Raw genomic sequence first — 12,988 nt, 5'->3', positions numbered from 1 at the left:
TCCCTGAAGCTTTTCAGACACTCACCCCCAGTCACAGATCTGGGTTGAATCCGTCATCATTCTTTAGCTCACTCTGCCACCTCAGTTTAGACCCAGCCATATGCAAATCAGTCTTGACCCTGTGACCCTGTGCCTCATGGGAACAGTCCAGCCCGAACTGCCAGGAAAGGTCTTCCCTGGACCGGAAACAAGCATCCGGGGACCGGTTTCAGGGTATGTCACCCTTCTTCAGCCTGGCTAGCTTGAATCCAGTGGAAAAGTGAGCAAGAGACCCACGTCTGGTCACACCCTGCCAACTTGGATTCAACCCAGACCTAGGGATGGGTGTCTGAAAGGTTTCAGCACTCCGTCCATCATCTCCTTGTGTTTACTTTGTTATACCATTGACAGGTGAGTGGCGTTAGTTAGCATACATGTCTTCTGTGTACTTTAAACCACAAACATGCGTCACACACCCACTGCTGGCATGGTAGCTCTCACAGCACAGAAGGGCATGCGGCGCAGCAGAGCTTGGAGCATGCTTAGCTCGGTTAGACTGGGTGTTTGAAGGTCAGAGCTGGGTGACCCTGTGGTGTATAACCTCATATTCTGCCTGGCTGTAGTTTGTAGAGATGATCGGTGACGTGAGGTAGGGACTCTATGCCTTTGTTCTTCACACAGACACCTCTATCATATAAAGAACAACTGGCCCGCCAACCACCACCCTATCCCCGCCAACCACCACCCTATCCCTGCCAACCACCAACATAGCCCCGCCAACCACCACCCTAGCCCCGCCGACCACCACCCTAGCCCTGCCGACCACCACCCTAGCCCCACCAACCACCACCCTAGCCCCGCCAACCACCACCATAGCTCCGCCAACCACCACCCTAGCCCCACCAACCACCACCCTAGCCCCGCCAACCACCACCCTAGCCCCACCAACCACCACCCTAGCGTTCCATGTTCCAAAGATTCCACACACATAATGATGCACGTGCACAGAAACACAAGGAAGGTGGGGCTGAGGGTGGGGGAAGATGAGTACATGTTCAATCTCATAAAACAACATGGCTCCATCTCCAGGTTCGCAAAAAGTGCAGAGTTGAGATGTTTTATCGGGGTTCAGATTAAATGACTAATGTTTCGTTGCCTCCTGCTCTTGGACTCATTTTCCTTCATAGACAGGGAGCTGATCCCACAGCTGTAAAAATGTGGTTTCATTACTGTGGTTTCCAAGTTTGTAAAGTGTACCCGAGTACAAAGTGGAGGCAACAGTGTTTGCAATAAAACCAAGACACCACCCCGTGCACCCCACTGGAATGGGGAACGATTGCCCTGCCGTTGTTCACCACTCCTGGAGTGTTGTCATTGCATGGCCTCATCATACCCTGGCTGACATTTTGTTGAAAGGAGAAGGAGCGGAATAATGAACACCCGCGAGGTGTTGAACTGTATTTTAGAATGACCCACAGGACTCCATTTTGTGTTGCCATGCTCTCGGCAACCTGGTGAAGAATTGCTTTCCACAACTTGCACAACCCTCCCCGTTCCTTGTGGTCGAGCCGATTCCGAGAAGCAGCCTGTGTGCTTCACCCCCCCAGTTGTGCCAGAGACTCAGCCACATCCTGTCCATTGTTGGTAACTCAGCCTGTCACAAGCAACTCCTGTGCCCCGTGACCACACCAACTGATCGAGGAAGCACGAGGCTGTGCCCCGTGACCACACCCTTTGATAGAGGAAGCACGAGGCTGTGCCCCATGACCACACCAATTGGGCAAGGAAGCACAAGGCTGTGTACATTGTGCAATCAGAGACAGATGTCCCCTGACCACGATTGCGCCACATAAGACTGACAAAGAACTTGTCTGATGAGGAACTTGTCAAAATGAGGAACTTTGTATTGTGCAAATGGGCGTGGCTAACGCTGTAAATATGTGTGCGCTGCGAAGTAAAGCAGCAGTCTCCGTAGATTTGTCTTTGTACCATTCTGGGACCCTGTCCTTAGCTCGAGCTAATAAATAACTTACTTCCCTCCACGGCTGGTTGTCCTGGTCTCTTTGGTAATGTATGATTCAAGCAAGAAGAACCTGTAGATTCTAGGTGTGCCCTGCACCGCTGGCTTTGACTCTCCTAGTGAGGAGGGGTCTCCAAAAAGCCGGTTCTACAGAGGCTATCCTGGCGCTGAGCTGAGGTGGGTGCCCAGCCCTGCCTATGGTAGGTTGGTTCATCACCCGTGAGGGTATCCTGGCGCTGACCTGAGGTGGGTGCCTAGCCCTGCCTATGGTAGGTTTGGTTATCACCCGCGAGGGTATCCTGGCGCTGACCTAAGGCGGGTGCCTAACCCTGCCTATGGTAGGTTGGTTCACCACCCGTCAGGCTATCCTGACACTGAGCAGGGGTGGGTGCCTTTCCCCGCTCATGGTAGGTTGGTTCATCACCGCCGAGGCTATCCTGGTGCTGAGCTGGTGTGGGTGCCCCGCCCTGCCTATGGTAGGTTGGTTCACCACCTGTCAGGCTATCCTGGCACTGAGCTGGGTTGTCCGATTACAGTTGGGGTGTGTGATGTTTTTCTCAGGGTCAGTTGTGTGCATGTTAATGGAGTTGTACATTTAACAGAGGGAATCCCCGCCCTTTAAACATTCACTTTGAGTGAGAAGCAAAGTTAGGATTCAGATGCATTTCCAGAACAGGTTTGTGTGTGAACCCCAGGAGAGGCTCTGCTACAGGACTGCAAGACAGCAACACAATATCACAGTGTGGAAGAGGTTTCAATAACATTGTCAGGAGCTGCAGAACAAACCTAACATGGATTACTTCATGAAATGTTGTACATTGCTTATCGCTTACAGGGTGAAATTAGAGGACATTCCTTTTCACTGCTTAATTAATCAATGCATTTCTGTTCATTACTGAACACATTGCACCTCCTTGCCACTTTGGGGCCAAACATTGCTTTCTCCTCTTTCATTTGGAAATAAGCCAGTGCCCTTCCATTCCGCCACACCTCGGGGAGGGCACAGTCAGAGCTCTCAGGCTCCCTGTTTCATACATGAATGACTCATCCAGCCCAGGTTTATGGTACCCCTACTCCCGCCCTTATAGTTGCAAAGCAGGTGTGCGAGTACCAAGATGGGAAGAAAAAAACTGACCTGCCTGAGCTGATCACATGAGATCCGCAAACGTTAGAGCGGTGGAATCAATTTTACATGGGCATTAAACTCAGGGTGGGATTAAGAGTGATGATCTGATGCGAATGAAACCGGCCTCTGTCTATAGAAGGGCTTGCGGGCTCTGGAGCGACTGCGAAACGAAACAAATGGCGGCTATAACCACGGGAGGGTTGTTTCTTTCAGGTCAGCCTTTGGCCTGAGCGGGGGCGTTCATAGGAGATGAAGGAAATGCCGGCAGCATGTCCAAAACCCTGCTGGGCGGTGCAGCACAGTGGCATAGACCCTCTAGCGAGCCTTTGCGCCTGAATGACGGGGCCCTCAAAATATTATTTCTGCAAAAAACAGGTTAGCGGTGTTGAGGGACCTTCCCTCCTCAGTTGCCCCAGAGAATGCCCGGATTACTTGCGGGCAATCTTCATCACTCTTAGTCCTACTCGTCCTCTTCATCAATTTCAGGTCCTTCGGCCACCAGGATGGAACACTAGAGAACTCTGAAAATGTAAGCCCCACCGACCTGGGTGCTAAAAGAGGGCTGGCGCTCTCCGAATCCTCCTGTCCTATCCGAGCTGAGGGAGGTTGGGAGACATTGTAATGACCCTGATAAGGACAAGTAGGACTAGGAGTAATGCAGATGACCAGTAAGTACTCAGGGCTTTACCGCTATGTCCCTCGTCCCAGACTTCACTTTTGAGGTACAGTGAAGAGTAATCCTTTGATTTATAAAAAAAATATCACTTGATCACACCTTCAAATTGTAATTTTCAAACTTGATACTCAATAATCATAACATAGAATAATCATTTCTTATTTTCTAATATGTTACTGAATTAAGACCCCCAACACCAAAGTTTGTTTGGTTGTTAACGACATTATGTATTCCGTTGTCTCACCGAAGTATTGTCCGAAGACCAAGTTGCTGCCCTACAGATTTGATGGATTGATACACCCTGTAATTTTGCCCACAATAACCATGCCTCTTGTGGATCAACCCTGTAGGAATCCTGACCAGAGATCATCTGAGTAGCTTGCTTGCTCTGGTCCTTTATACATCTGCTTAATGTAAGATGTGCTGCTTTCTTTCCCCTTCCTGCTTGACCAAGAGCCACAAACATGATCCGACTTGGCCTGTCAAGATAAACTAGGACATGTAAACATTCATTGTGTGCAGGGCACACTGTTTCCATGAAGGTGGCGAGGAAAGGAGGAAGAATCATCTGTTGTGGTAAATGTTTAGAGGAATTGATCTATGTAATAAATAAAGTATCTGGTCTAAACATCACAAATCTAAATAAAGGAGGTAAACATAGGCTTGCCACTAAGGAATCAATGTCATTCTGAGGTCCCATAAATTCTTTGAATGCAAACTATTGTCTTTTAAATTGAAAAGAGATACATTTAGTTCAACCCGTGCCGAAAATTGTTAAAACTGAAGTGAAAGCTGTTGAGGTCTGGCCGCCAACCTGCTATCCGAGCATGGTCTTCTGGTGTACGGGTGACTGGTTTCCTGATGCCATAATGTCAACACAGACCAGAATATGTGGGGGGCAGATTTGCAAGCCCCTTGCCTCACATTTACGCCGCAGCTGCGGTATAAACCATGCGCCATGTTGCGCCGTATTTACAACCTGACGCATCTAGGGAGATGCGTTACGTTGTAAACCCCTGCGCCACATGAAACCTGCGTCAGGTTTCATGTGGGCGTTTCCAGGCAGGATGGGCATTCCCTCGCAGGTACGCCTCGTAAAAGTGACGCAGTGAAATCTACAAGATTTTACTGAGTCACTTTTACGGCCATGCTGCGTCAAAACCCTGCGCCTGCTTGAAGCAGGCGTAAGGATTGACGCAGCATGTTAAGCATAGGGCACCCCCAAGCCTTGCTGGAGCCGCGTCACGCTTGGGACGCGACTCCAGCAATGCGCCACATTTCCGCCGGGGATGCGACGCTCATCTGCCCATCCGTGCGGCACGGTGCGCCGCACCACGGGTGGTTTGGCGTGTCGCAACTTTTCTGATGCATCCCTGCTGATTAGCAGAGATGCACCAGAAGTTGTAAATCTGCCCCGTGGTACGCAAGTACCATTGAGAAGCTGCCACATTTGCAGGAGAAACATCTCAAAGAAGTAAAAAGCCTCCTTATCGGACGAAGACTTTAGAAGAACAGGAAATGTAATAGCATCAAACATCACACAACAGGAAAGACATAGGACTGGGAAAACCAGAAAGAAATCACAGAAGAAATAGCCTTGATGGAAAAGGAACAGGCACGAAAACGTGAACCGAACTAGCTGTGGAGCAGCTTTGAAAGGCTGCTGCAAACACTCAGGCAGGTGACTGCAATGTTAGAACTGTGGTTGAAGAGCAACAAGCAGCAGTTATAAGCATGAGGGAGGCAGTCCCAGGGGAGTGAAACTCAGTCCACTGCAGGCTTCATGCAGAGGTTCCTGAATCTCAGGGACAGCGGAACAATACAAGGTACCAAGATTCTCCGACGGGCATCAGTTGAGACCCACAGATTCAACAAAAGGACAGGTCTCCACCCTAGTGTTTTCCAAAATCGACTACGGGAATGCCCTCTTCCTTAATACTCAGAAACTCGTTCTATCTAAGTTGCAGTCCATACAGAATGCGGCTGCAAGAATTCTTCTTGACATCCCCCGCCGCCAGCCAACCACTTCAGCCATTCGTCATCTGCATTGGCTAAGAGTAGAGGGCCGTATTAAATTTAAGGCCCTCTGCATCGCCTACAAGGCAGTGCACGGCGTCGGTCCAAAGTTTCTGATTGAAGCGTTCCAGTTGTATAGCCCCAAGAGACAGCTGAGATCCGCCAACACCTGCCTGCTTCCGGTACCTCGCACGAGAACTGCAACTTGGGGAGACAGGCGCTTCTTGGTTGCCACACCCAAACTTTGGAACCTTCTGCCACTCATCATAAAAACTGCCCCCAATTTGATGAGCTTTCGGAGGCTCTTAAAGACATGGTTGTTCAACCAGTAAGCCTGCTGCTCGGTCTTTTTTATCCGCCACATGCGCCGAGACACCTTCGGGTATTTGTTTGCGCAATAAAAATCTCGAAAATAAATAAATAAATAAGGATGGTACTAACAAATCATGTGAGAAACATTACTTGTCAAATGATGCCCAGTGTTAAGTATTAGCTTTCAAAGTGGCAGGTCTTCTAGAATTCTGAATTGTATCCACCAGAAACAGGAGGCAAGCTAGCAAACGCCTGGAGATCACTTAGGAGAAAAGGGAAAGTCCAGCTGTTCTTCAGCAGAGTCAGGGAGCAGCAGGGCAACAAGCAGGAAAACAGTCCTTCCAGAAAAGCAGTCCAGTTGAGTCCTGTGAGCATCAGGGCGGTGAACTGATGGAGGGTCAATTCAAGATCTGGGAGTGTCTCTCGCTCATGGGGGGAGCCCCTGATCCATCTTGAGTGTCAGACAGATCAGAGTCCCACCCCAAAAAAAATTAAACATCCATTGGCAAAGTCAACAGATCTCGGCTTAAGGACAAATGTTAACAGCGCATGAGCTGCACATCATAACACCTATTTTCTTTTTAATTTTACCGATCCGAAATAGATTGGTACATTAGGTTTTATTTATCACAAAGTTTTATTTTAACAGGAAAACAGGTGGGGCGCGGGTGGGCCTAGGGTAAAATAGGCAAAACAGAAGCAAAACATAACGTGGAGCGCTATGGTGCAAAGAAGCACACATGGTGGAGAGAGCTACATGGGTGTGGATGGGGCAAAACAGAAGGCAACAGTAACATGGAGCTTTGGCGTGCAGAGAAGCATAGCGACGAGGAAAGGTAACGCACACAGGAAGATCGTGAGGCAAAATACATGCAGTTTCTTTGAATGCTTCACGAAAATGAAAAAACTGTTTCAGAAAAACAAGCAATGTTAAAAGAGTCAATTAGAGTGCGATTGGGTTGTCCTACATATCTTACTGACCCCACCCCACCTACTCCAGAGTGCACCTCACCTTGCGCTGCCGCCAAATGTGCCTATATTTGTGCGGGAACAGTTTCACCAGTCAGGCGAGGAGAGAGCAGACCCGGGGTCTGACGGTCAATGGCTCCTATGGATGTGACCACTGGTGGGGCCCGAGGTGGAAGCAAAGGGGTGGGGAGGCCGAAGGGCGACGGTCGGCCATGCAGAGGTTAGGCAAAGAAAGTGGGCAATGTTTACCCAATGGAGGCCTCTGCGCAGTTTAAAGTTCAATATTGGGGCGGATGGATGGGTGGTTTTTGGATGTTCGAGCAAAACCGTCCGACCTCATTGACGATGCCCACACCACAGAATTTCACTAACCCCCACGGATTGCGCTGTATTATTCTGAGGCAGGTTTATAGCAACAAGGTGGGAGGAATTGTAGCGGCGGTGGTGGAAATCCCGTCGTTTTACTAGACAGAAGAGAAAAAACACGCACAATGCAAAATGGGATACAAAATATCACTGCAACTTTTTTTCACACAATCGATGGCAGAGTATTGCGTGTAAACAAAGGCAAGGAAATGTGTTTGCTGATATCGCACAAAATACACAACAGTGTGCTCTCACAAAGTTTCCCAATGCACGCTGTGACCACCCACGGTCCTCCACTGAGTTCTGTGGACCTCATTATGCCTGTGTTTCATGATGCTCCAACAATGCCAAATTATAATGGGTTTTTTCACAGGACACGCCACAGTGTATTGTAACTCAACAAAGTACACAAAGCCGGTTCAGCCACTTCAAATTTGTAAAAAAACAATCCCATCTCTTCAGACGCTAACCACCGTTTAGGCTGTTATACTGTTACCCTACTTACCATAGTGCGGGGACACGCCTCTGGGCGTAAACCAGGCGCTTTATAAAACTCCCTAATAATAATAATAATAATAAAAAAACAAAAACAGGCGTGGCTGTGAAAGCGACACGGATGTGAAAGTGAAAGGCCACTCTAATTAAAAAAAAACATATGGCGCCTGTTTCCCACGGGTTAACAAGTGGTAGGGGTGGGGGAGTGCGGGCAAGAGCACACACAGCGTTTCCCTTGATCGCCAAACGTGCATGCTTTGCCATTGAAAGCAATGCAATGCGTGCACGTTTTTGGCCTAAAAAGCAAATCGATTTCAAGAGTTATGCGGGCTGCGTAGGCGAGACCGAAGAAAAATGTAGGGAGACAGGCAAAAGGTTGGGGAAGACCACATCAAGGCAGTCAGGTCTAACATATATAGTATCCCGTAGGGTGGCAGTCGCGCTATATAAGAGTACTATACAATACAGTAAGAGCAGGCAGCCGCTGATAGTAAAATTGGCACCTGCATAGGTGCATTTCACTGCTGTATCGACTCTGTTGTCTACAGGGTCAGATGGAAAGGCGTGCTCTGAGATAGTTTCTTGGGAGGCAAGACCCACCATCAGTGAATCCACCTTAACTAAAGAATAAGAATGCTCCCTGACAATCTGAGTAGGGTACCTTTGTGAAAGGAACCTTGGAAATTGGTTATTGTTCATCTCCTTCCATTCCATTTCCATCACCCTTCTGAAAGATGAACATAGGAACAAATGATCTGGCTTCTTCTGATACTAAAAGAAGAAATTGTCACTCTACTCCACTTGAAATGTTTCTGGGAATGTCAGATTATTCATTTTGTGAGCCTTGCACTAATCTTCCTCTTAAATCTTCCTTCTCCTGTATTGTATGTATGTATATTTGAATTTATAGAGTGCCTGGTTACTCCAACAAAGTGTCCCTGCGCTAAGCTGTAGCCACATATCAAGATCAGAGACATAAAGTCAGAGCCAGGTAGGTCCTACTCCTACTAACTGTCTAAAGAGCCAGGTCTTCAGGTTTTTGCAGAAGCTTGTCTCCGAAGGTTCAAGTCTCACGTTGAGTGGCATGGAGTTCCACAGTTTGGCTGCAAGGACACCAAAGGAGCATCCCCCCAGTTGCATAAAAATGCACTCTAGGAATCACTGCCAGGGCTGCTTCCCCCGATCTAAGTACTCTGGAAGAGGTATAAGCAATGATCAAGGGGAAAATAAAGCTAGAACCCCTCTGATTAACCCCTCCCCTGCTGGTGACGGAACCACTCCGTCATCAGCTGCGGTCGCGCTGTGCTGATGACGGAGCGGTTCCGTCACGGCCCGCTCGGCACGCCTGCGCCGCACGGATTCCATGCCTGCGCTGAGCGTTCCATTGAGCGGGCGGGGCAGTGACGGAACCGCTCCGTCATGAGTACAGCGCAACCGCGACTGGTGACGGATCAGTTCCGTCACCAGCATGCGCCCGCCCCACCCCCTTAGCACTGCGGCGGAATAGCCGCCGCAGTGAAGGGGTTAAGTATCCTGTGCGTAAAACAGAGCTTTGAATGAGATGCTATGCTTAATAGGAAGCCAGTGAAGTTCAGCCAGACCGGTGCTAATGGTAATCTATTTTGGAGTTTTTAACAGCATCCGGGCAGCTGAATGTTGTACTCTTTGAAGCAGTGCCAGCCGGCCTTTAGAAATTCCTAAGTAGAGCACATTGCAGTAGTGGGTTACTGTTTTTTGTGCTGAGTCCGGTATTAGCTCAAAAACGTCCTTAACAGTCTCAGCACTCCGAAACAGGTGCCCACTGTGGCCTTGAGCTGATTTCCAAATGATAACTGAGCGTCAAAGAGGATGCCTAGATTTTTCACTTTAGGGTTTGGAATAGGGGTGGGGCCCAAATCAGCAGGCCTCCATGCAGAAGACCAGATTGAGGGCTGTGTCCCCACCACCAACACCTCTGTTTGTCTGCATTTAACTTCAGGCAGTTATCCTGCATCCACGTCACCAGGTCGGCTAAACAAGATTTGGAATTTGCTGCAGCCCGGTCATCGTTTGCTAGTGTGATAACTAGTTGAGTGTCATCAGCATATGACACCATTCTCACTCCATGGCCTCGATAACGTCACGTAATGGGCTGAGATTATAAGTTAAAAAGAGTAGGACTCAGTGATGATCCCTGAGCCACTCCCCGCTGCAAGAGGCTTCTGAATTACCTGGTTACCTGGAAAGAGCGCTTATGGAGGAAGTCTGCGATCCAGTCAAAAGCTCTTCCGTTTATGCCCTGTGACCACAGTCGTTCTAGTAGCACAGTGTGTGAGACTGTGTCGAATGCTGCATTGAGATCCAGCATGATGAGAGCCCCAGCTTTCCCTTCGTCAGCCACCCTGCGTCTCCGAGGCCCGAAGCAATGCAGATTCCGTACTATACTGCGGCCTAAAACCCGACTGAGTCTCATGAAGGAGCTTGTTCTCTGTAATGAACTCCGTCAGTTGAGAATTGACAGGCTTTTCAGACAGTTTTGCCAAGAAAGGAAGCAAGGAGATAGGGCGCAAATGTTCTGATTTAGAAGAATCATGAGATGCTTTTTTATGTCTCGCCTGGCAACCGCAGCGCGAAGCGCTGTCGCCAGCGAGATCTATTGTCACTGACTTACCTCTCATGGGAGACAGGAGATGGGAACGCGCAGGACGGACTGGAAATGTGAACGCGTGCATTCACCACGTACAGTCACGTAATGTTCACATCTCCTGTCCCCCATAGAGATAGTGTTTAAACGTCCCTCTCACTCACCGGGCTGACTCAGGACTCCCCTGCAGCTCTCCAGGCCAGTCTTTCCTCATCAGGTCTGCCGGTAACTCCGTTCTGCAGGCACCCTCCAGTGGAGTTTCCTTCAGGGACTTGCTGGTCTCCTCTGTGGTGCTCCTGACTCCCGCCAAGCCTCGAGGAGTCCCTGCTCACCGGGCTCTCTCTCTCGTTAGCGGGTCAGGCTCGGCAGCAGGCGGGGCTCTCCACAAGAATGGGAGCCCCGTTGGCTCACACGCTTGCTTAGTTCAGGATGGCTTCACGGGCACAGGAGTGCGGGGTAGGCTCCTGTCTGCTTCCTGTCTTCTTGCGGACCCGCCCCAGTCCCAACACATGTTGCCTGGCTTGCTGTCAGAGCCGGGCTGCGGCGAGGGAGACAGGAGGTGGCACGCGCGGACAGGAGATATGCACTCCGTACGCGTGCACATCTCCTGTCCCCAGGGGCTGACAGTGCGCGCATCGGGCGCTTTCACTCACCCCCCCACCCCTGTCGGCTGCACGGAGCCAGCTTGTTGAGCTACTCGATGTTGCTTCATACTTCAGATTTTTTTTCACACAGTGTCTTGTAGGCGGATAGACATTTCTGCCGCCCAGCCGTGCATCTTCCATCTCGTTTTTTTTTTTGTCGGGATGTTTGTGATTTACACCCTCCAAATCTCACTCACTAGCTATGCCCCAACTGAAGACCATATAGTAATACCTCCCTCTCATTCACACAACGCAGCACAGCATCTCCAGGTGCTGCGCTGTGTCACCTGACACCCACGAGAATCTGGGCCGGAAAGTATTTGACAGTGTGAACTTTACAAACCACTCAGGGCAGAATATACTTCTGAACAGATTAACGTGTAGAAGCGCTGGCCATTATTTTCTGTTCAGTTGTTACCTGTCTCTGTACACAATTTCAAATGAGGCTTTTGTAGACAGTTGCATTCCATTTGTAATCTTAAGGAAACGTTTTACATCGATTAGGAGACGTACAATAACTTGCTGAAGTTTGTTAGTGGAAATACTTGCAAACAAGTTAAACAACTGCCACTTAAAAAGTTGTCCCACCCACCCAAAAGTAGGGCGATTTTGGGGTGAACAAGGGATCGTCAAAAGTTGGTAATGTTTCCATTAGTATAAAACATTCACCGTTTGAAATAAAGTTTTATTTTAATTCTTTCGTTAGTGAAACAATGCTGTATTTATGTATCGGTGCTTTGAAATGCAGAGAGATGGATAAGAAAAATATTATTTGATCATCTTAAAATTGATGTAGCCATTTGCTTTCATGAATAAAGAATTGTTGTTAAAAAGAAGCATTAAACCTTTACATGGTATGATTCTTTATCATTATTTTAAAGACTGAAAAGGAAACTCTGACTACCGCCTGCGTCTTAAAAAATCGTAACTGGCAAAATTAAACTATATCTCTTTTTTTATTTATTGCACTTGTAAAAACACTTAATGAGAGAGTAGCTCCTAGAGGCATGTAGTTGAGATATAAACCCTTTGCACAAGAATAAAATTATACAGTGCGGCAATCGGACTAAATTAGTTACATTTATTTAAATAATGGCTGGAGGAGTAATAATAAATCAACCGAAGTCCTTGCAAAAATTGTTTACTGAACATCTCGCAGTTTGTTTAAGAGAGGGCGCGGAGACTTCGCTCTCAGCTACACTTGCAGGGAGCAGTCTGTTATCATATCAGCTATTAAATAGTGTTTTGAAGCTCAAGGCCTGCTAATGCCAGCAGTGAGAAAGCATGTCTGTACGCCTTCCCTGCTCCTCTTGTGTAGTCATTACTGCCAGCGCTACATGACACGCGCGGCACAGGTTCATTCTAACAAGCAGGTTGGTCATAGGCTTCTAATTAAAATCGTGGCATGTTAAGAACTCTTTCACCACACCAAGAAACAAAAAGGAAAACCTTTGAAAGGCCAGATACACATTATCTCACCCTCACTGCTTTTCAAAGAACTCTATCTGCGCAGGGCTGAGCGCGAGAAGACGTGGGGAGGCGGAGCTCCGGCGCTGAACCTGAGATGTATTCATAAATCAGTGCTTTCAGGGCCTGTCATGGGCGCCATAATGAGGGTCATTATTCAGGCAGGGTGTCAAAACTACTCTCAAAGGACGTTCTCGGATTCACAATCAGCCTGTTTCTTGTTAAATAAGCAACACAGTACACAAAAGTGGCAAACAAGAAGCAGGTCAACTTGATACAGTATGAGGGCACCGAG

This window comes from Lissotriton helveticus, chromosome 7 (assembly GCF_964261635.1).
Source record: "Lissotriton helveticus chromosome 7, aLisHel1.1, whole genome shotgun sequence".
In the NCBI taxonomy this organism is placed as follows: Eukaryota; Metazoa; Chordata; class Amphibia; order Caudata; family Salamandridae; genus Lissotriton; species Lissotriton helveticus.
Note: the sequence above shows the minus strand (reverse complement) of the source record.